The following is a 21,519-nucleotide window of genomic DNA, read 5'->3' as shown; positions in this document are numbered from 1 at the left end:
ATTTCCCTGGCCCTGCACTGAATCCTGGAACACCTAGAATACAAGGACACCTAAGTCAGACTCCTATTTATTGACTACAGCTCAGCCTTCAACACTATTATTCCCACAAAACTCCTCTCCAAACTCTGTGGCTTGGGCCTCGGCACCTCCCTCTGTGACTGGATCCTGAACATCTGAATTCACAGACTTACCTTGAATGGTTTATCACGCATTAAGTTGATCTTTCTCTACGCCCTAGTTATGTCTGTTACACCATATTCTTAACAGTTCTTGATGTTTAAACTATGAGATTGTTCAACTTACGAATAGTTTCTACATTGTCAAAAATCCATATATGGACAAGGAAAGTAAACTCCCAGCACGTGGCTTTGTGGCGCAACGGAAAGCGCGTTAGACTTCTAAATAATTAAATTAGCCATTCAAAGGTTGTGGGTTCGAATCCCACCAGAGTCGGATTTTGGATCAGATTCGTAGTAAACAGTTTGCTGCCTCATTGATGTGATTCACCTTCGGCACCGACATTTCCTGTTCTGCCATCTCTCCATGCTGTTTCTGTTAACCCGGCTCCCAGGGAAACCACTGACTCGAGAATAAATCACAAACCCCGGTTTAATACAACATTGACTGTTTGGGTTAGAAATAGTAACATCATTTTCAATTCGAGATTTCACTCCTTTTGGAAGACAAAAAAAGGTTTAAGAACACACACACAACAACATCAATTTATAAATCAATAAATAAATATCAGTGCCCTGCAATGTAGGGGTGTTACTCTGATGTGTCTGCTGCGCTTGTCCTTCCAGGCTGTCGTAGTCATGGGTTTGGAAGGTGCTGGAAAAGGAGCCTTGCTGAGTTGCTGCATCGTGTAGATGGTGCACACTGCTGTCATTGTGTGGAGGGAGTGATTTTTTATGTGTGGGAAGCGAATGAAGTGGGATGCTTTGTCCTGGATGGTGCTAACCTTCTGCAGTTCTTTTCAATCTATATTGATCCAGGCAAATTAACGCAGGAAACCAAGTGATCTGGTTTACTCCCACAGTCCAAAGATGAGCAAGTTGGGTGGATTGGCCATGCTGGATTGTCCCTTGGTTCCCCAAGGTGTTTGTACAGGGAGATTACCGGGGTGGATGTGTGGCACCGCGGGGATAGGTCCAGTGTGCGATTCTCTGTTGGAGAGTCGGTACAAACTCGATGGTCAGAATGGTTTCCTTCAGCACTGTTGGGATTGTGTGACTCTAAGGCCATTCGACTGTGTTAGAAATTCCCTGAGGAAAAAAATGGAAAGCTGTATTTATGCATTTACAGCATTAGATTTATTGCAGATTTTGTTTTTTTCTGCAAATGGTGAAAATACCCGGATCGTGTAAATAGTAGAGATATTTGTGGGGAGTCTCGAAATATATTTTATCTCTGTAGATCATCCACTGTAAAGGGAAAGTCAATACTGATTAGCAAGGATGGGATATTGTGACTTGTACAATTGCACTGATCACTTGAAAGGCCTCAAAGTTCTCGCTGGGATTTGAAACTGGGATCTCCTGCTTACAGTGTTTATGCATTGCTCTGTTTGCTCAAGTCAACACAGACCCAATTCCCGCTCTACCTGTTCCTTGCCCGAAGGTGCTAAGATTGAGAGATCTGAGCAATGTGAACTCTGCAATTGAAGGGTTACATCCTGGCGATGGGGATATTTCTCCACAGCTGCTTTCGGAGCTGCTGAATATTTCCAGCATTTCCTCTTTCTGATTTTGTGCTTTCATTGCAGGAGTTCATTTACCGACAACCCAAAACTTGTCTCTTGGACGCAGCACCAGATAGAGCTTTTCTGTGATCTTCACACAGACAAGTTCACCTTTCACTTCCCGGCTTTAAAACCGTCTGTTTTCACACTGAGCACCCTGTGTCATTGCCTTCAAACCTCACCCCACCCTCCACCCCCACACCAGAGTCTCAGTGGTACAAGTGTATCTGAGGAATTCACAAAGACAAGGGATCACAGTGTTTATGAGGGAACATAAAGGACTAATTCATGATCAGTCAAACAGATTGATCATGTGAGAGTCTCTCTCTCTCTCTCTCTCACAGACACACACACACACACACACACACACCACCACCACCACCAAGGCAGATGGCGAAATTTGACATCAATAAAGACATTTGGAATTAAAAGTCCAATTCCCTCGCCCGTTAACTGAAATCCACTATTTCTTCCAAACAGCTTTCTCAGAATTACTTTCCTTGTAACTTTGTTCATTTAATTCTCACTTATCTCATTTTTTTCGGTCAGAACTGTTCCACAATGTATGTTTGATCTGGATAAATTGTTAATGTTCCAAACGAGGACAAAATGCTTTGCATCAATCGGCTGATTGAAATTCTGTGGCAGGAATTCTAATCTCCTCAGGAAGAGGTTTAATGCTGAGCTGAATGAACTGTTTTTGTTTACAGGGATGAAAGGTGATGTCACTGAGCTGGTAATCCAGAGGCCCGCGCTAATCTTTGGGGACACGGAGTAAATCCCACCACGGCAGCTGGTGAAATTCAAATTCACTGATTTAACACATAGGCCCATGGATAGAAAACAGAAACGGGAGCAGGCCATTCGGCCCAAACAATGCTGGAATTGAAAGCAAGCCTCAGAAATGGCGGCCTTGAAATTTGCGTCCATTATTTTCCATCTTCACAGAACAACAGAGAACATTTCACACAAAAGGAAAACTTCTGCCCAAGACGGATGATATTTGCAAACCGGGAACACATTTACACAACAGGGAAGAATTTGTCAGAACCACAGTGAAGATCTGTCAACGGGAGAGTCACAGTTCCAAACAGAGAGAACAGTTACACAGCAGAGAGCACAGTTACACAACAGAACATACATTTCAAAACAGGGCCTATCTTTGTGGAACAGAAAATCCCTTTTCATACTTAATCAGTTTCTCCATCTCAGTGTCTTGCCGGTTTGCTCGAATATTTTCTGTCTCTCATTGTGAGTGTCTCCTAATAGTTTTTTACTGCTTTTCTGTGTGTTTTTTCTCTGTCTGTTATATTCGGGGTGATGTTACGTATTATTATCCAGCCAGGGTGAGCTTCCCAGGGTTTTGTTTGTAATAAAAAGAGACAGTGAATAGATTCCTGGCTCGCGGGCAGCAGTAATAAGCAGGGAGGGACAGACTTTGGGAGCAGAGTGGCGCAGCGGAAGCGTGCTGGGCCCATAACCCAGAGGTCGATGGATCGAAACCATCCTCTGCTATCACATACTCACTCCATCAAATAGAAACAGTGATGGTCTTAGTTTTCATTAATGAGTAGCCCAGAGCATTTGTCTCCATTGGCTGGACAGTTTATTCAGCCAACAGCGCGGGATCAATTCCCGGGTCAGTTGAGATTGATCATGAAGTCTCCGCATTCTCAGTCTTGCTCCTCTCCTGAGGTGTGAATCCTCTGATTAAATCACAGCCAGTCAGCTCTCCCCATTGATGGCTCCCAGAAACAACTGGGACTGCGAACCTTGCTCGAACTTTACCGACACTGCACAAATCATATCCCTCACACATTGTTCAAATAGAGAAGTTTATTAAAAATAACTAAGCATGCGAATCGGGTCATCCCTAAAATTTCATTTCTATCCCAGATTTGGAATTTGTCATTTCAGGAACAATCGCAAACAACCAAAATCCAAAGAGCGACACAGAAAAGCTCCGTGGTTGGGACACACAGCCCTCTACTGGGAGGTCAGACTCTCTCCTGTTGCTCCACAAACTCACAGCACTTGCTCTGTTTTACATCAGGGTCATGTTCGGTGAATTCAAAACCGAACCGGGAGCAGAGAGGTGAACTGTCTCTCTCTTTACTTTCTCTGGATTTACATCAAATGGAAAAGTAACAACGAATCAAGAGAAAGCAGAAAGGCAGCGTTATCCTGCGGGAGAAATGTGTTCTTTGTCACGGATGTTAAAACACAAGAGGTGGTTTGGGGAGCTGTTGCTGCATGACGAGGTGGCCGAGTGGTTAAGGCGATGGACTGCTAATCCATTGTGCTCTGCACGCGTGGGTTCGAATCCCATCCTCGTCGGTGGTGTATTTGTTCTGTCTCCTTATTGCCGGTGAACTGATGATTCGCTCAGTGTTTTGAGCTTCACGGAACCAAGATGAAGTTTGGACACACAGGCTGGAGGGGTGAATGTTCCAGAACAATTCCACATTCCCATATTTCGAATTCCATGAGAAACTGGAGCTGACGATCGATTCAAATCAGGACCCCAGTTTTGGACAGGAGTTTGCCATCAGGTAAACATGTGGTTTCAGAAGATCCAAAGCAGACTCCAGCTTCATTTGCGGCCCGAATGGCAGATTTTATCTTTCCAGAATCGGCAGCTCAGCCATGAAAATTAGCGCCGTATTAGCGGGATTGGCCATGCTAAATAGTCCCTCAGTGTCAGGGGGATTAGCACGGTAAATATGTGGGGTTATGAGGATACAGGCTGGGGGGGAATGTTGTCGGTGCAGGACCGACGGAAGTTCCGTAATTAAAACCAATGCAAATAGCGATTACTTTCTCAGAGCGGGCGATGGTGGTATTGTGGTGAGTTTACCTGCTTTCCAAACTGTTGACTCGGGTTCGATTCCCGGCTATTGCATTGATAATTTATTTCGAACCTGATCGCGGCCTCTCGGACTTTAAACGGAGTGAACAAAAAACAGAGGCAGGCGCGCTGGAGTTGTTTCAGAGTAACTGAGACAGGCACATGAGTGGGTTGGAGATGGGAGGATACAGGAAATTGTTTTAAATAAGGTTTATTAGCATTGGGACGACCCTGGTAATGGAAAAGGATATGGGATGATAATAATGTTTTTTCTCTTTTCATTCACAGGTTTAAGTCGGTCCGCCTTGTGTCCAACGAGGGGCATACACGCGATGGGTCGTACTGGGGCTGCTCTTGGTTGTTCGAGATTGGCCTAGTGCTTCATGTCGTTAGTGTGTGCCTAAACTGGGACCAGATACTGGGCAAGACGACAGCTCAGTGACTATCACTGATTGCTGTGCAGACACATGGATTTGGGCCGGTGTCTGTGGGAGTTTGCACATTCTCCCCGTCCTTGCGTGGGTTTTCTCCGGGTGCTCCGGTTTCCTCCCACACCCCAAGGATGTGCTGTTAGGCTGATTGGCAGTAATAAATTCTCCCTAAGTTAGTTTCCCTCAACGTGGATGGCCATAAAAACAATAGATAAGGGTCATGGATAGAGAGGTGGGCTGGTAGTATTAAAATGGCGGCGCGGACTCGTTGGGCCGAAGGGCCTGTTTCCGGGGCTGTTTTTGTTCTTTGTTCTTAAAATAAGGGCTGCTTAAGCGTTGTGAGCGATGGTGGTATAGTGGTGAGTATAGCTGCCTTCCAAGCAGTTGACCCAGGTTCATATTCCCGGCCATCGCATTGATACTTTACTTACAACTTTATCCACTTCCTCCTGTGTTTTCAACCGAGTGGACAAAACCAGGGCGAGCGCAACAGTTTACGATAATGAAATACAATAGAGATTTGTCTTTTTCTTTTTATTCGGAACTAATTTGTTTGTAATGAAAAATTACCGAGATACAAAAACAAGTCTCTGACCCAGTAAGTGAGTTCTCCGTCAGAGACAATGATACAAAAGTAGAGGAACAATTTTCAGCTCACACACTGAGCTTTGTACAATAACGGTGCCTGATGAAGTTAGTATGAACGCTACTGAGGTGATTATATTAGCTCAACAAGCCGTGGAGCTGCGATGGCCGAGTGGTTAAGGCGTTGGATTAGAAATCCAATGGGGTTTCCCCACGCAGGTTCGAGTCCTGCTCGCAGCGATTATCATAGAAAGTGTTTTCTTCCGGCTGCCCCAGAGCCGGAACTCCTTCTGGTATTTTGGTGCCAAGTATGTGGGTCACCATCATGCTTTCAGCTCCATGGCTCCGGGCCGAGTGCAGGAAGGTGAGCTTGAAGAGGACACCTGGGTGCCCTCGGGCTGGCATGGACAAGATAAGCCGAATGATTCAGTGCTGTTCCCTTTCTCTGGTTCCATGAGGGAAATCAGAATGTGAGCAGATTGAAAAACAACAGCATCAGGAGCGAAAGGACAAAACAAGGTCTCATTTCAGAGGAAGATTCTTATGGAACGACACACAGAACATAAGAAATACATTTCATCAGAATACACTGAATGATCATTTTAAAATGCTGCTTGGATGATATGACATCGTGTTCATTCAAACACATTGCTGCAAGCTGGTCATTATTGGGCGTTAGGAACTCCTGGTTATAGCAGATTGGGAATGGAAGGAGCAGCTTCACATCTGCACATTGACAGGTCAAACTGTGTCTCAGATTGACAGCTCCCAGGACAGGTTTTCCTCTCCTCTCGCTCTGTGCTGTGGATTCTCGGGGATGAGTTGGAGTTTCCCAGCTCAGTAACTGTGAAAGCCTCTGAGGCCGGCGATGCTCACAGTGTCTGTTCCCCAGATTCAGGGGGCTGCAGCCAATCAGAGCTGTGCCTGGGTTCACCCAGAGCTGGTTCAAATGGTGATATTGTTCACAAGCTGAATTCTATTTAATCAGATGTAGATACAGATTGTGTGCACTCAGTCACTAAACAACAAGATCCCGCCTTCATATAGAGTTGATGAGAGGGGATGGAGGGATAGAGTGAGTTGGAGCAGTGAGACACAGACCGCCAGACAATGCCTCAGTGACAGAAATCCTTGTAAATTCCGGCTTTATCCAGAGAGATTCTCTTGGAGAAACAGAAGCTGCAGTCTCAGCTCTCATAAGAACATAAGATCTAGGAGCAGGAATAGGCTCCCCCTTCAAAACCATCATGGCTGATCTTTTTGTGGTCTCAGTTCCATTTACCCACCCGCTCACCCATAATTCCGTTTTTGTTCAAAAATTTATCTATTCTTGCCTTAAAAACATTTAGTGAGGTAGCCTCAACTGCTTCACTGGATACAGAATTCCTCAAATTCACAACCCTTTGTTTAAAGAAGTTCCTCCTCAGCTCAGTCCTGAACCCGCTTCCCCTTATTTTGAGGCTACCCTGCACCAACTCCCCCCTCCTCCACCGGCCCCACCCGCCCAGTTCTAGTTTCACCCGCCAATGGAAACAACTTCCCTGCTTCTATCTTATCTATTCCCTTCATAATTTTATATGGTTCGATAAGATTTCCCCTCATTCTTCTGAACTCCCATGAGTATACCTCCAGTCTATTCAGTTTCTCCTCATATGCCAACACTCTCATCTATGGAATCAACCGAGTGAGTCTCCTCTGCAATCCCTCCAGTGCAAGTATATCCTTTCTCAAGTACACGTTACCCCACAGCACCTGCAAACAAACTCCTTGAGATTCCTGCACAAGGACACCCAGGTCCCTTTGCAGAGCAGCATGCTGCAATGTTTTCCTATTTAAATAATAGTCCATTTTGCTGTTATTCCTACCAAAATGGATGATATCAGATTTACCAACATCGTACTCAATCTGCCAGACCCTCGCCCACTCACTTAGATTATCTATATCTCTTTGCAGACTTTCAGCATCCTCTGCACATTTCGCTCTTCCATCCATCTTAGTGTCATCTGTGAATTTTGACATATTCACAGTACTCCGACTCATATTGTAGCAGAAACACATTATTAATCCCACACTCAGAAACAATGCTGCATTTTGACAGAAGAGATGGGGAGAGGCAAGAAAAAAAATGGTCCAGTTCTAAACAGTGTGTAAGCTCAGAGGGGCCTGAGGGTCAGAGAGATCTTTGACAGTGAGATGACATTTTGAACATGTCGTTCGGAAAGCGGATTGGATCCTTGGCTTCATAAGTGGAGGCGATGTTTATGCATAGAATCTCTGCATTGGAAAAGGAAGCCATTTGGCCCATCGAGTCTGCAATAACTTTCTGAAAGAACATCTTTGGTACAATTTTACCTGGCTAATCCCCAGAACCTATACATCCTGGGACACTGAGGGACAATTTAACATGGCCAATGCACCTAACCAGCATGCGATTGGAATGTGGGAGGAAACTGGAGCACCCAGAGGAAACACATGTAGGCACAAGGAGAACGGGCAAACTCCACACACCCAAGGCCCGAATCAAACACGGGCACCAGTGCTAACCACTGTGCCGCTTTGCCACCCTATTTAATAAAAATATGCTTCATTGTTTTATATTTTGTTTTGCCTTAATTGCTCGTGGCTGGATTCAGGGACAGATATTGAGGATTTGAGGTAAGATGTGGAGGCACGCGATCGCTGACAGACTTTCCGACTGAAATCTTGTATTTAAAGAAACCGTTATCTTGAAATCTAACTTTGGGACTCAGCAGGGGAATTGGGTGTGTTCTTTGATTGAAAAATCGTTTCATTTTACACAAGAGAGACTCGGAGATCTCATGATCAGAACAGACACACAAACACAGTTGGATTAGTCTGACCCGCCCGCTCCTTTCATACACTCTCTCTTCCACAATATTCACATCTACACATTCACAGGACAAAACTTTCACCCAATAGAAGGTCCCAGGACGGAATTTCTCCTCCTTCCGGCCTTTGCTTCGGATTCCAGGGGGTTAGTTAGAGTTTTTCAGCTCAGTAACTGTTAAACACTCTGAGGGCCGCTCCCCTCAGATTGTCTTTCAATTCATTCATGGAATGTGGGTGTCTCTGTCTGGGTCAGCATTTATTACCCATCCCTAATTACCCTTGGGAAGGTTGTGGTGAGCTGCCTTTTTGAACTGCTGAAGTATATGTGATGTAGGATCACACCTGTTAACCAGATTCTGTGGCAATTGGACAGTGAGCCACAGATGCTGCATCCAGGGGCTGTTGGTCAGATTCCGTGGCAAGACCCAATCATGTCTGTCCACCACCGCATCCCACCCCCCCTCTTCCCCCCAACCGCCCTCCAATTATTATAGTGACTGCAAATATCATTGTGTTTCTTTAGGGTCAATATACAAAGTATTTGTTCTCAGAATCTCTAAATTCTCCAAAACCAACATGCTTAGCAAATCAAAAACATAAAGGAACTTGGGAGTCCTTGTTCAAGATTCTCTTAATGTTAACGAGCAGATTCAGTCGGCAGTTAGGAAGGCAAATACAATGTAAACATTCATGTCGAGAGGGCTCGAATACAAGAGCGGGGATGTACTTCTGAGGCTGGATAAGGGTCTGGTCAGACCCCACCTGCAGTTTGTTTGAAGTTTTTGGCCACATATCTAAGGAAGCATCTGCTGGCATTGAAAAGGATGCAGAGGAGGTTCACGAGAATGATCCCTGGAATAAAGAAACTGTCGTATGAGGAACGGTTGAGGACTCTGTGTCTGCACTAGTTGGAGTTTAGAAGCATGGGGAGGGGGGTGGGTTGGAGTGGGGTATCTTATTGAAACGTACAGGATACTGCGAGGCCTGGATAGAGTAGACACGGAGAGGATGTTTCCACTAGTAGGAGATACGAGAACCAGAGAGGGCACAACCTCAGGCTAAAGGGACGATACTTTCAAACAGGGATGAGGAGGAATTTTTTCAGCCAGAGAGTTGTTCATCTGTGGAACTGTTTTGCCACTGAAGGCTGTGGAGGCCAGGTCACTGAGTGTCATTAAGACAGAGACAGATCAGTTTTTGATTAATAAAGAGATCAGGGTTAATGAGAAAAGGAGAATGGGGATGAGAAAACTATCAGCATGATTGAATGGCGGAGCAGACTCAATGGACCGAGTGGGATAATTCTGATCCTGCGTCTTATGGTCTTATGGTGATTCACTCAACTTTTCCAAATCACTCTGTCGGATATGGTGTAAGGTGGCACTGAGAGAATGGGATGGAGAGAGAATGCGGTGACTGCAGTCTGACTCTGATTCTTCAAACCAGTTAGTGCCCCTTGTAGAAAGTGAATGTGTCTGAGAACAGGAGAAAAGCAGGTGGTGAGACAGGGATTTATTTTCTATAAAAAGTAAAACAAACTTCGAACCAGTCAGTGTCTGTCTGAGAACTGGAGGGGAGGGGAGGGGGTCTGCTCAAATAAAATTCACATCAATATTCTCATCATCCATGTGTGTCTGACGGAAAATCTAGTTTAAAATTGCTGTCCGTGGAAACTTTGTTCATATTTTTTCTAAAAGTTCTCAAAACTAATCAATGAATTCTCAGTCAGAAACAGTGGTAAAGAGGAAGCTGAACCTGTCCAGACAAGCCAAGTTCAGTTTACAAACTGCGTTATGGACACATCTCGTGTCTGGTGAAATCAGCAACTAAGTTAGTTCCGCAATTATAACGAATGAAAATAACGACTCTTTAAACCAAGCGAGTGTTGGTGATATCGCGGTGGGCAGAACTGCCTTTCAAGCAGCTGGCACGGGTTCAATTCCCGGCGTCGCAATGGGAATTTATTGAGAAACTTATCCTCTTGTGTCTCGAAACAAATGGACATAAAGTTCAAACGCAACATTTGATGGTAATGAAATGAAAATAAATGTTTTATATTTTTCCCCTAAAATTCGGAATCTATTTGCTTTTAACGTACATTTTTTGGAAACATAAAAACAAGTCTCTGAACAAATATTTGAGTTCTCATTCAGAGAGAAAGATACAAAATAAAAGATGAACACATTCAGTTCACACACTGCTCTCTGCATCATTGCTGTGTCTGATAAAGTTAGTAGAAATGTTACTGCATTCAACCGAAGCCGTAGCTGCGATGGCCGAGTGGTTAAGTCGTTGGACTCGAAATCCAATGGGGTTTTCCCCCGCAGGTTCGAACCCTGCTCGCAGCGAATGTGGTATGAAATGTTTCATAGTCACAATTTGTCTAGAAGGGCAGCCGCTAAAATGAAATGCAACTTTCGGTGCTTCTCTTTTCAAGAAGTGGATTTGTGCTGTGGGCCGGGATGTACTGGGCTGAGTGTGCTGGAAATTCCATGAGAAAGATCATGACGAGAGAAGAAAGAGAAATAAAGCAGCATCAGGGCAACAAGTACAAAACGAGGTCTCAGATCAGAGGAAGATTCTTATGTAATTACTCACAGAAGATAAAGATCATATTTCACCAGAATACAGTGAATGAATGAGAACTTCAAAATGCTGCTCTGATGAAATGAAATTGTGTTCATTCAAACACATTGCTAAAGCTGCTCATTACTGGGCGTAAGACATTCCTGGTTATAACAGCTTGAGAAAGGAGATTTCAGGTAGGAAAATAGGGAGGGAGAATCGTTTTGGAAAACTAGGAAACGAGGATCATATATAATTTTAAGAAATCAGTGAAAATTTCCTGTTTAGAATCGTGTTAAAAATCTTGTTGCTATAATTCATTTCTTCCTGAAATCAAACACAGGTTTTGGACTCAACTACTTCCTGTGGCAGTGAATTCCACACCTTCACTATTCTCTGGAGAACGCCTAGTTCTGGAGCCCCCCATCATCGGGAACATTCTTTCTGAATTTACCTTGTCTAATCCTGTCAGAATTTTATCAGTTTCCATGAGATCCCCTCTCACTTTTCTAAACTCCAATGAACACATTTCTAGTCGAGTAGCCGTTCTAGGAGATTCTATAATTAGGGGATTGATAACATCCTTTGTATCGAGAGTCCCACACAGTATGTTGCCTGCTCGGTGCCATGGTGAGGGACATCTCTGATTGGCTTGAAAGGATATTGAAGTAGGAGTGGGGATGGGATCCAGTTGTTGTGATCCATATTGTGATAAACAACCTTATCTCTGTGAAATGGATTCTAAACATGAAATGTTCACTGATTTCTCATGGTTATTTAGAGTCCTTTTTGAGTAACGGTGGAAGACCGTGTAAGAGGACCTGTTTGGGGTTCATCAGCAACGAGGAAATACATTAAAGAACAGGTCCTCAGGGGTTACAATCTCTGGATTATTACCCGAGCCACATACAAATTGGCATTGGGGTGACTGACATAATATAAAGTTCACTAGACTGAAGTCTGGAGCTGGGAGTGAAGTTACGAGGAGTGATTAGAAAAATGAGGGCCTTTTTTCTCTGGGGTTTAATTACATTTTTCAGGATGTGATGGTGGGGGTAAAGAGAGCCGAATGATTTCTGCTGGTGGAGGCTGGGGGAACCCTGAGACCTGGTTTCGGGGGAGGATGGGTAGAGAGAAAGAGGGACAGAGTTTAACTCCCAGGAGAGAAGCTGAGTAACACTTGAAGCCACTCCAAGTTTTGGAATCTTGCCCTCACCCAAAAGGGAATTAGTGAATTGTTAACCCGGGATCGATATCTTCTTGTTAACAGTGGTTATTAAGGGTGACGGGGTAAAGGGGTGAAGGTGGAGATTGGAAACAAAACCGCCTTCACCTTCCCGAATAACAGAGCAGGCTCGAGGGACTGAATGGACTCGTCCTACTCCCACGCCCTGTGAGCAGATATCTCAGAGCATTTTAGTGATTGCAGAAGGTTACAGAGATAGGGAGGGTTGTAGTGGCTGGTGGCGGTAGGAGAGGGAAAATAGTTGTAATTGCTGGAGGAGGTTACAGGGAGAGGGAGGGGTGTAGGAGCTGGAGGTAATTATAGAGATAAGTAGGGTTGTAGTGAGTGGAAGGCTTTACAGAGATAGGGAGGTCCGTAGATGCTGGAGGAGGCTACTGACCTATGTCTGGATGGACAGGTTTCAATCTCAAAATTTGCCAAAGGTGCAAAACTTGAAAATATTCTGAACTTTAATAAGAAGGATATTGATAATCTTCAAGAAGATGTAGACAGGCGGGTGGAATGGACAGACACGTGACAGATGCAACTTAATTAACGTAAGGAAGTGTGAAGTGAGACATTTTGGTCCGAAGATCAAGGAAGACGATATAAAATAAAGCGTACACCTTTACCCTTCCTAATCCCCATTGCACCTTTACTACGCTGAGATGCCACAGTCTCTTCACCCATCTCAGAACTCACGAATATCCAACCTGAAGTCTGCATTTCACCGTCTACTTGTACAGTGATCATTAAACATTTGGCACTCCAACTTTCCTTGGCATCTTCTGAAACGATTCCCTGCTCCGTCTGACAACTCAGTCAATGTCGCATCTTCACTTAGTGCCCTGCCCACGGTAGGATTATCCTGTGCAGTCCCCATAGTGTTTCCCATTCAACTTGCTCAGTTGTATTGCCCAGATTGCATACTGTTCCAAATTTTCGATTCTCCATTAATAATAAATGCACAACTCGACTTAACGTAGCAGAGTGGCGCAGCGGAAGCGTGCTGGGCCCATAACCCAGAGGTCGATGGATCGAAACCATTCTCTGCTATTTCGCTTTTAGCAACAGCAAAAAGAATTCCACGACGGCTCCTTCAAAATGATTTGACATTTCCGTCCAGGGTGCAGTAACTTTCTTCCTCTTCTCGTTACTAGTTAACATTTGAATGAGTAACAGATCGCTGAAATGTCATTTACTCACAGACAGACACAAGCTGTAAATGTTGCAAAGATACACAAGTCTACGTTTTGCCCTTGGAGCACAACTATAAGAACATAAGAAATAGGAGCAGGAGTAGGCCATCTGGCCCTTCGAGCCTGCCCCGCCATTCAATAAGATCATGGCTGATCTGTCGTGGCTCAGTTCCACTTTCCCGCCCTCTCCCCATAACCCTTAATCCCCTCTCTTATCAAAAACCCATCAACCCGCTTCTTAAAAATATTTAGCGAGGCAGCCTCCACCACTTCAACGGGCAGAGAATTCCAGAGATTCACCACCCTTTGAGTGAAGAAGTTCCTCCTCAACTCCGTTCTGAACTGCCCCCACTTTATCTTGAGGCTGTGCCCCCTAGTCCTACTGTCTTTTTTGAGCGGGAAGAGTCTTTCCACCTCTATCCTATCCATCCCATTCATCATCTTATACGTCTCAATGAGATCTCCCCTCATTCTTCTAAACTCTAACGAGTACAAGCCTAGTTTATTCAGCCTCTCCTCATAGCTCAACCCCCTCAACTCCGGTATCAGCCTAGTAAACCTCCTCTGCACTCCCTCCAAGGCCAAAATATCCTTGCGCAGGTGCGGCGCCCAAAACTGCACACAGTACTCCAGCTGCGGCCTCACCAATGCCCTATACAGCTGCAGCAAGACCTCCCTACTTTTATATTCAATCCCCCTCGCTATGAAGGCCAGCATCCCATTCGCCTTCCTGACCACCTGCTGCACCTGCAGGCTGGGTTTTTGCGACTCATGCACAAGGACCCCGAGGTCCCTCTGCACCGTCGCCTGCTGCAGTTTTTCGCCACGTAAGTAATAGTCCTTCCTACCATTCTTCCTACCAAAGTGGACCACCTCACACTTGCCAACATTAAATTCCATTTGCCATTTCCTGGCCCATTCGCCCAGCCTATCTAGATCCTTCTGCAGACTCTCCACACCCTCCGCACAATTTGCCTTCATGGTAGGAGATATAGGAGGGATGTCCGAGGTAGATTCTTCACTCAGAGAGTGGTTGGGGTGTGGAATATACTGCTGCTGTGATAGTGGAGTCGGACACTTTAGGAACTTTCAAGCGGTTATTGGATAGGCACATGGAGCACACCAGAATGATAGGGAGTGGGAGAGGTTGATCTTGGGTTTGAACATAACTCGGCACAACATTGAGGGCCGAAGGGCCTGTACTGTTCTATGTTCAAGAATTATCCCTTGAATAAACACTGCCACCTTTCAATGCTTAGCGGGTGAGTTTCATGAAGAGCTGAGTGTGATTCCCGCCTTTCTGCTTCTGTACAAATTTAGTCAAAGGAAAATTATCCAAATATATCTTCAATTCTCCTTGTCTTTCACAAAGAACTGAGCGTGTGTTGGATACAGTTTCAACAGTAGCTTTAAAAAGATAGAGAATGGATTTACAAATTTAAAATCCAAGTGTGACATCAATGCCTGAAGTGGTTTTCAGGCTGTGGCGACTAGAATAACAATGCACATTCTCAATTTGAATTGTTCAAAATCATAGAATGGAGCATCCATTGTGGATGAAAGGAAACTTTAAACTGTGCCGCTGTGCTGTGCTTCAGGAGCTGGTTTTACACAAATCTCCGTTAATGAGATGTTGCCTCACCTGCTGAGCATTTCCAGCAATTTTTGTTTTTTTTTGTCAGATTTCCAGCTCCCAGCTTTGCGTTGTGTTCTGTGCAGGTGTTTAACTGGAACAGGGAACAGGTTCTGATCAGCCCCGTGACAGATAGAGTAGAATGTATCTCCCAACTATCAGGCCTGCGAGATGAGACTTCAAGCTGTACAGGGGAATGAGGAAGAGAGATAAGGGAGCATCATTCTGTGAGGGACAGATTTCCTGTATAAAGGAGGAACAGGTCTGTATTTCCACAACTGTTTTAACAGACATCAGATGTCCCAAGGTGAATTGCGATCAATGAAGTCCTTCTTAACAGTCCTTAACCTTTTAACTCTGAGATTATTGAATTTATCAATAGTTTCCACATCGTCAAAAATCCATCTAAGGACAAGTAAAGTAAAATTTCAGCCTGTGTCTCTGTGTCGCGTTGGTCTTCCAAATGATGGTAATTCAGTCACTTAAAGGTTGTGAGTTTGAGTCCCACCACAATCGGATTATGGATCAGGTTAGTAACAAACCAGTTGCTGCTTCATTGATGTGATTCACCTTCGGCACCGACATTTCCTGCTCTGCCATCTCTCCATGCTGTTTCTGTTAACCCGGCTCCCAGGGAAACCACTGACTCGAGAATAAATCACAAACCTTTCTTAAAGTTTGACACAACGTTCGCTGGTTGGGTGAGAAATTGTAACATCTTTTTCAATTAGATATTTCATTTCTTTTGGAAGATAAATAACATTAAGGAACGCAGACACGCAACAACAACTTATAAATAACTACAATCAATGAATAAATACCAGTGTCCGACAACCTGGCAGTGTCTCCTTTTTCACAAATACCACCAGATCTGGAACGTATTTCCAGCATTCCGCTGAACGCACCCACAACAGCAACGGGCTCTGTGGCTTAGTTGGTTAAAGCGCCTCCCTAGTAAGTAGGAGATCCTGGGTTCGAATCCCAGCGGAGTCTCGACTCTTTTTCAATGTTATTCTGATGTTTCTGCTGCGCTTGTTCTTCTGGGTCCCAATGGGCGTGGGTTTGGAAGGTGCTGCCAAAGAAGCTTCACTAAGTTGCTGCAGTGCATCGTGTAGATGGTGCACATTGTGTGTCGGTAGTGGACGGAGTGAGTTTTTATACATGGGAAGCAAATGAAGCGGGATGCTCTGTCCTGGATGGTGCCAAATTTCTGTCGTTCTGTTCAAGTTGAATTCACCCAGACAAATGATCTCAGGAAACAACGTGATTCGATTTCCTCCCACATTCCAAAGATGAACAGGTTGAATGGATTTGGCCATGTTAGATTGTCCCTTCGTCCCCAAGGTATTTGTATCAGTAGATGCGCGGAGTGGGTGTGTGGCACTGCGGGGATAGATCCTATGTGCAATTCTCTGTCGGAGGGTCGGTGGACGGTCGGTACAGGCTCGAAGGGCAGAATGGTCTCCTTCAGCACTGTCGGGATTGTGTGTTTCTCAGGCCATTTGACTGTGTTCGGAATTCCCTGAGAAAATAATGGAAATCTGTGTTGGTAGAACATTGAGTATATTTAGATGTTTTTTTGTACTGCAAGATGATGAAAATACCTGGATCATCTCAACAAATAGTCGAGATATTTGTGGGGAGTCTCGAAATTTTAACAACGTTGGAGATTATCCACTGTGAAGGGAAAGGCAAAACTGACAAGCAAAATGGAATTTGTGACTGGCACAATTGCAAACATCATTGGGGGAAAAAAAAACTAAGGCTCCGCTGGGATTTGAACTCAGGATCTCCTGCTTACTAGACAGGCGCTTTAACCAACTAAGCCACAGAGCCTGGCACTGCTGCTGGTGGGATCAGCGGAATGCTGGAAATATGTTCCAGATCTGGTGGTATTTGTGAAAAAGGAGATACTGCCAGAATGGGAAGTACCTGTAAACGATCCGACTAAATATTGAACGGTTTAACGTGAGCTGGGTCCACTTACTGTTTTCAGACACACATTTGGTGTAAAATTAGAGATGTGATTCACACACACAGTTTTCTGCTCTGAAGGCAGCTGTGCTCCTTCTGTCGCACGAAGTGATTTAAAAAAGAAAATACTTTATTCATGCGGGGTATGTGTGTCACTGGCCCGGGAAGCATTTATTGTCCAAATTAATTGTCTTTGAGTAATTGGCGATGAATTCATTCTGGAGACACTGCAGTCCATGTGATGTATGTACACATAGGCTGCTGTTAGGGAGGGAGTTCCGGGATTGTGAGCCAGCCATGGGAACGGTGATATGTTTCCAAGTCCGGATGATGTGTGTCTCGGAGTAGAACTAACCGGTGGTCATTGTTCCTCTGCATCTGCTGCCCTTGTGCTGAGAGATTTCTCGGGTTTGGATGGCGCCTCGCGAAGGAAAAACAAGTGCCTGAAGTGGGATTTGAGCCCAGGCCCCGAAAAAAGATTGCGACCTGAACACAGCATCTTAAACAGATGGGTTATCCTGACTACATCCACCAAGGTTCAAAATCTGTGCACAAATCGAATTGAATTCCATCTTTGTAGCATTTACATTTCAAACTCGATACGTTTTTTTCCCCCAACTTTTGAACCCCAGACAGAGGCCTGTATCTGAGTCCCATCCTTCCCCAAGCCGCCGGGGGGTGAGGAGCTTCTCATTGCTGCATTGCTCTGTTTGCTCAAATCAACAAAGACCCAATTCCCGCCCTTCCTGTTCCTTACAGGAAGGTGTTGAGAGTGTCAGATCTGAGCAATGTGAAGTATCCAATTGGAGAGTTACATCCTGGCGACAGGAATATCTCTCCACAGCTGCTTTCGGAGCTGCTGAATATTTCCAGCATTTCCTCTTTCTGATTTTGTGTCTTCATTACAGGAGTTCATTTACTGACAACACAAAACTTGTCTCTCGGGCCAAGCTCCAGACACAGCTTTTCTGTGATCTTCAAACGGACAAGTTCACTCTTCACTTTCCTACACACATGCTTTAAAATCGGCTGGTCTCACACTCAGCACCCTGCGGCATCGCCTTCAAACCTCACCCCACCCTTCCACCGCCCACCAGGGTCTCAGAGGTGCAAGTACTTATTAGGAATTGACAAAGGCAAGGGGATTACTGTGTTTGTGAGGGCATATAAAAGGTTAATCCACACTCACAAAGAGACTGTGAGAATCTCTCTCCCTCTCTATTTGATCAACAGAAGATACAGATTGTCTGCAGTCAGTCATTATCCAACAATATTCCCCCTTCCTATACAGTTACTGAGTGGGGGTGGAGGGATAGACACCGATAGAGTGAGTGAGGGCGGTGATAATTTATCAGATAATATATCAGTTACAGAAATCCTTGTAAATTCCGGCTTTATCCAGAAAGATTCTCTTGGAGAAACAGAAGCTGCAGTCTCAGCTCTCACTGATATTATAGTGGAAACATATTATTAATCCCACACTCAGGAACAGTGCTGCATTTGGAGAGGAGATATGGGGAAAAGGAATAGAAACTGAATGGTCCAGTTCTGAGCAGTGTGCAGGCTCAGAGGGAGCTGAGGGTCAGAGAGATCTTTAAAGGAGAGAGGCGATTTTAAGAGAGTTGTCTGTAAGGCGGATTGGATGCTTGGCTTCAGAACCGGAGATACTGAGTATAAAAACTGGAAAGTTCTGCTCAATCTTTATAAAGCTCTGATTATCTGCGGCTGTTTTAGGATTGTACCCAGACCCAGTAATCACACTTTAGAAAGTGTGGGAGAGTCCTGACGAAGGTGAAGATGAGATTTACTGCTTTGGATCGGTCGATGATGGATTTTAGCACAAAGGTTTGACTGGATAATTCGGATTTTAACTCTTTACAGCTAACGGGATTGAGTGGTGATGTAAGAGACGTGTAAAATAAAATAACATATTGAACCAAGGTACACAGGGGGAAGTTGCTGCATTAGCTGCTGGCAGAAGGATTCAGGGACAGGCATTGAAGATTGAAGACAGGATGTGTAGGAGGCAGAGGATCCCCACAGTGCGGAATGAGGCCGCACCGACCATTCTGCACCAACTCTCCGACAGAGAATCCCTCTCTGTAACCCCACCTAATTACCCTACTAATCCCCCTGACAATAAGGGGGAATTTAGCCTGGCCAATCCGCCTAATCTACACTTTGTTAGAGATGGGAGGAAACCGGAACACCCGAAGTAAACACACACACACGGGGGGACCGTGCAATCTCCACACAGACAGGCAGCCAAGAATGTTGGAAATGATCTCCAGTTTTCTACCGGTTACAAACACTGGGGATTCCCCTTCAGTTTGTGGCATCTGGGAATCAGTAAAACATCCAAAAATAGAACTGAGAATAAATATAACCTCGGTAGGTATTCACATGGTACTGACATTCGGACGGTGTACTTACGTGTCGACCGCGTGGCCTAATGGATAAGGCGTCTGACTTCGGATAGTGAAGGTAGCTGAAGATGCAGGTTCGAGTCCTGTCGCGGTCGTTTTATGCAGAAATCTGGTTGAAGTTCCCAAAAAAACGAAATGTCCTTCTTCAGTTGAAAGCTCTGCGTTTTCTTGCAAACATTGCAGGGCTCTTTCTCAGAATGTATTTCCTTGTTGTTTTGTTCATTCAATTTTCTAATCTCAGTATTTTATCCTCCGCCCCAGAAATCAATCTTATCTTTGAGATCTTAATAAATTGTTGATGCTCCCGAATGGAGCAACAGGCTTTGATACAATCTATTCAATAGAATTCTGTCCAAACTGCGCTCTGGGCTTTCCTGGTGCCTGATAAAATCAGCAACTGAGGAAGCTCCGCAATTAAAACTAACACAAATATCAAGGCCATGTGCTGCGTGAGCGATGGTGGTATAGTGGTGAGCATAGCTGCCTTCCAAGCAGTTGACCCGGGTTCGATTCCCGGCCATCGCATAGATAATTAATTTAGAATCTTACCCGCGGCCTCTTGGACTTTAAACGGAGTGAACAAACACAGGGTGAACACAATATTCGACAGTAATAGAGGTTTTTTTTCCCCATTTTCTCTTCCGACGTAATTAGATTTCAATGGAAAAATATTTAATAAAAAAAAACAAGTCTCCGACCTAATAAATGAATTCAGAGACAGAGATACAAAATATAAGTTGAGGAACAAATTTCAGCTCACACTCTGTGCTCTGCACAATCCTGGTTCCTGATGAAGTTAATATCTGCACATTACTGAGGTGGATACGTTATTCTGGTAAATAAGCAGCTGCGATGGCTGAGTGGTTGAGGCGCTGGATTTGAAATCCAATGGGGTTTCCCCACGCAGATTCCAACACTGCTCATAGCGCTTATGGTTGGGAATGTTTGCTTCAGGCAGCCATCCTGGGGAGTTTTTGCTATGAAGTATTTGGATCTCCATCATGCATTCAGCTGCATGGTTCTGGGCCAGGTGCAGGCAGCTGAGTTTGGAAAGGACAGCTGGATATCCTCGGGCTGGTATGGACAAGATGGGCCGAACGGCTTCCTTCGGTGCTGTCACTTTGGTTCTTTCGATGGTTCCATGAGCAAAATCATAACGTGTTCCATGAGCAAAAACAAATCAATGAATTCTCAGTTAGAAAGAATAGTAAAAAGGTGGCCTTAAACTGTCCAGAAAAACGAGACAAGCCAAGTTCAGTTTGCAAACAGTCCCATGGACAGACCTGGTGTCTGATGAAATCAGCAACGGAGGTAGTTCCGTAATTAGAACTGATTCCACGGATATTAGAGGGAGGTTTTTCACACAGAGGGTAGTGGGGATATGGAATGCTCTGCCAAGTAAGGTAGTGGAGGCAGGCACGCTGGAGTTGTTTAAGAGTAACTGAGACAGGCACAGCAGTGGGTTGGAAATGGGAGGGTGTAGGAGATTGTTTTAAATAAGGTTCATTAGCATTGGGACGTCCCTGGTAATGTAAAAGGATATGGTCTGAAAATAATGTTTTTTCTCTTTTCATTCACAGGTTTAAGTCGGTCCGCCTTGTTGTCCAACGAGGGGCATACACGTGATGGGTTGTACTTGAGCTGATCTTGAATGTTCGAGATTGGCCCAGTGCTTCATGTCGTTAGTGTGTGCTTAAACTGGACCAGATACTGGGCAAGACGACAGCTCAGTGACTATCACTGATTGCTGTGCAGACACATGGATTTGGGCCGGTGTCTGCGGGAGTTGGCGCATTCTCCCCGTGCTTGCGTGGGTTTTCTCCGGGTGCTCCGGTTTCCTCCCACACCCGAAAATGTGCTGTTAGGCTGATTGGAAGTAATAAATTGTCCCTAAATTAGTTTCCCTCAATGTGGATGGTTATAAAAACAATAGATAGGGGTCATGGGTGGACGGGGGGAACTGGTAGTATTAAAATGGCGGCGCGGGCTCGTTGGGCCGAAGGGCCTGTTTCCGGGGCTGTTTTTGTTCTTTGTTCTTAAAA

The 21,519-nt window shown here is 44.7% G+C and overlaps 10 non-coding genes across 10 annotated transcripts; 9 read left to right on the top strand and 1 right to left on the bottom strand.

Moving 5' to 3' along the window:
- The first annotated feature begins 364 nt into the window (after nucleotides 1–364).
- trnar-ucu (transfer RNA arginine (anticodon UCU)) lies at nucleotides 365–453 on the top strand. Its single transcript is given in 2 exon segments — nucleotides 365–401; nucleotides 418–453. It is a non-coding gene; the product is annotated as a tRNA-Arg (tRNA).
- A 2,731-nt stretch (nucleotides 454–3,184) lies between these two features.
- trnam-cau (transfer RNA methionine (anticodon CAU)) lies at nucleotides 3,185–3,256 on the top strand. The gene has a single exon. It is a non-coding gene; the product is annotated as a tRNA-Met (tRNA).
- Nucleotides 3,257–3,996: 740 nt separating this feature from the next.
- trnas-gcu (transfer RNA serine (anticodon GCU)) lies at nucleotides 3,997–4,078 on the top strand. Its single transcript has one exon. It is a non-coding gene; the product is annotated as a tRNA-Ser (tRNA).
- A 1,284-nt stretch (nucleotides 4,079–5,362) lies between these two features.
- On the top strand, nucleotides 5,363–5,435 carry trnag-ucc (transfer RNA glycine (anticodon UCC)). Its single transcript has one exon. It is a non-coding gene; the product is annotated as a tRNA-Gly (tRNA).
- Nucleotides 5,436–5,763: 328 nt separating this feature from the next.
- Nucleotides 5,764–5,845, top strand: trnas-aga (transfer RNA serine (anticodon AGA)). Its single transcript has one exon. It is a non-coding gene; the product is annotated as a tRNA-Ser (tRNA).
- A 4,876-nt stretch (nucleotides 5,846–10,721) lies between these two features.
- trnas-cga (transfer RNA serine (anticodon CGA)) lies at nucleotides 10,722–10,803 on the top strand. Its single transcript has one exon. It is a non-coding gene; the product is annotated as a tRNA-Ser (tRNA).
- A 2,426-nt stretch (nucleotides 10,804–13,229) lies between these two features.
- On the top strand, nucleotides 13,230–13,301 carry trnam-cau (transfer RNA methionine (anticodon CAU)). Its single transcript has one exon. It is a non-coding gene; the product is annotated as a tRNA-Met (tRNA).
- Nucleotides 13,302–15,996: 2,695 nt separating this feature from the next.
- On the top strand, nucleotides 15,997–16,070 carry trnat-agu (transfer RNA threonine (anticodon AGU)). Its single transcript has one exon. It is a non-coding gene; the product is annotated as a tRNA-Thr (tRNA).
- A 769-nt stretch (nucleotides 16,071–16,839) lies between these two features.
- Nucleotides 16,840–16,913, bottom strand: trnat-agu (transfer RNA threonine (anticodon AGU)). The gene has a single exon. It is a non-coding gene; the product is annotated as a tRNA-Thr (tRNA).
- A 3,017-nt stretch (nucleotides 16,914–19,930) lies between these two features.
- Nucleotides 19,931–20,002, top strand: trnag-ucc (transfer RNA glycine (anticodon UCC)). The gene has a single exon. It is a non-coding gene; the product is annotated as a tRNA-Gly (tRNA).
- Nucleotides 20,003–21,519: the final 1,517 nt, after the last annotated feature.

The sequence above is a fragment of the Carcharhinus amblyrhynchos genome, unplaced genomic scaffold (genome assembly GCF_965287045.1).
Source record: "Carcharhinus amblyrhynchos unplaced genomic scaffold, sCarAmb.v2.hapA scaffold_42, whole genome shotgun sequence".
NCBI classification, from domain to species: Eukaryota; Metazoa; Chordata; class Chondrichthyes; order Carcharhiniformes; family Carcharhinidae; genus Carcharhinus; species Carcharhinus amblyrhynchos.
This window is presented reverse-complemented; position numbering and strand designations above follow the sequence as displayed.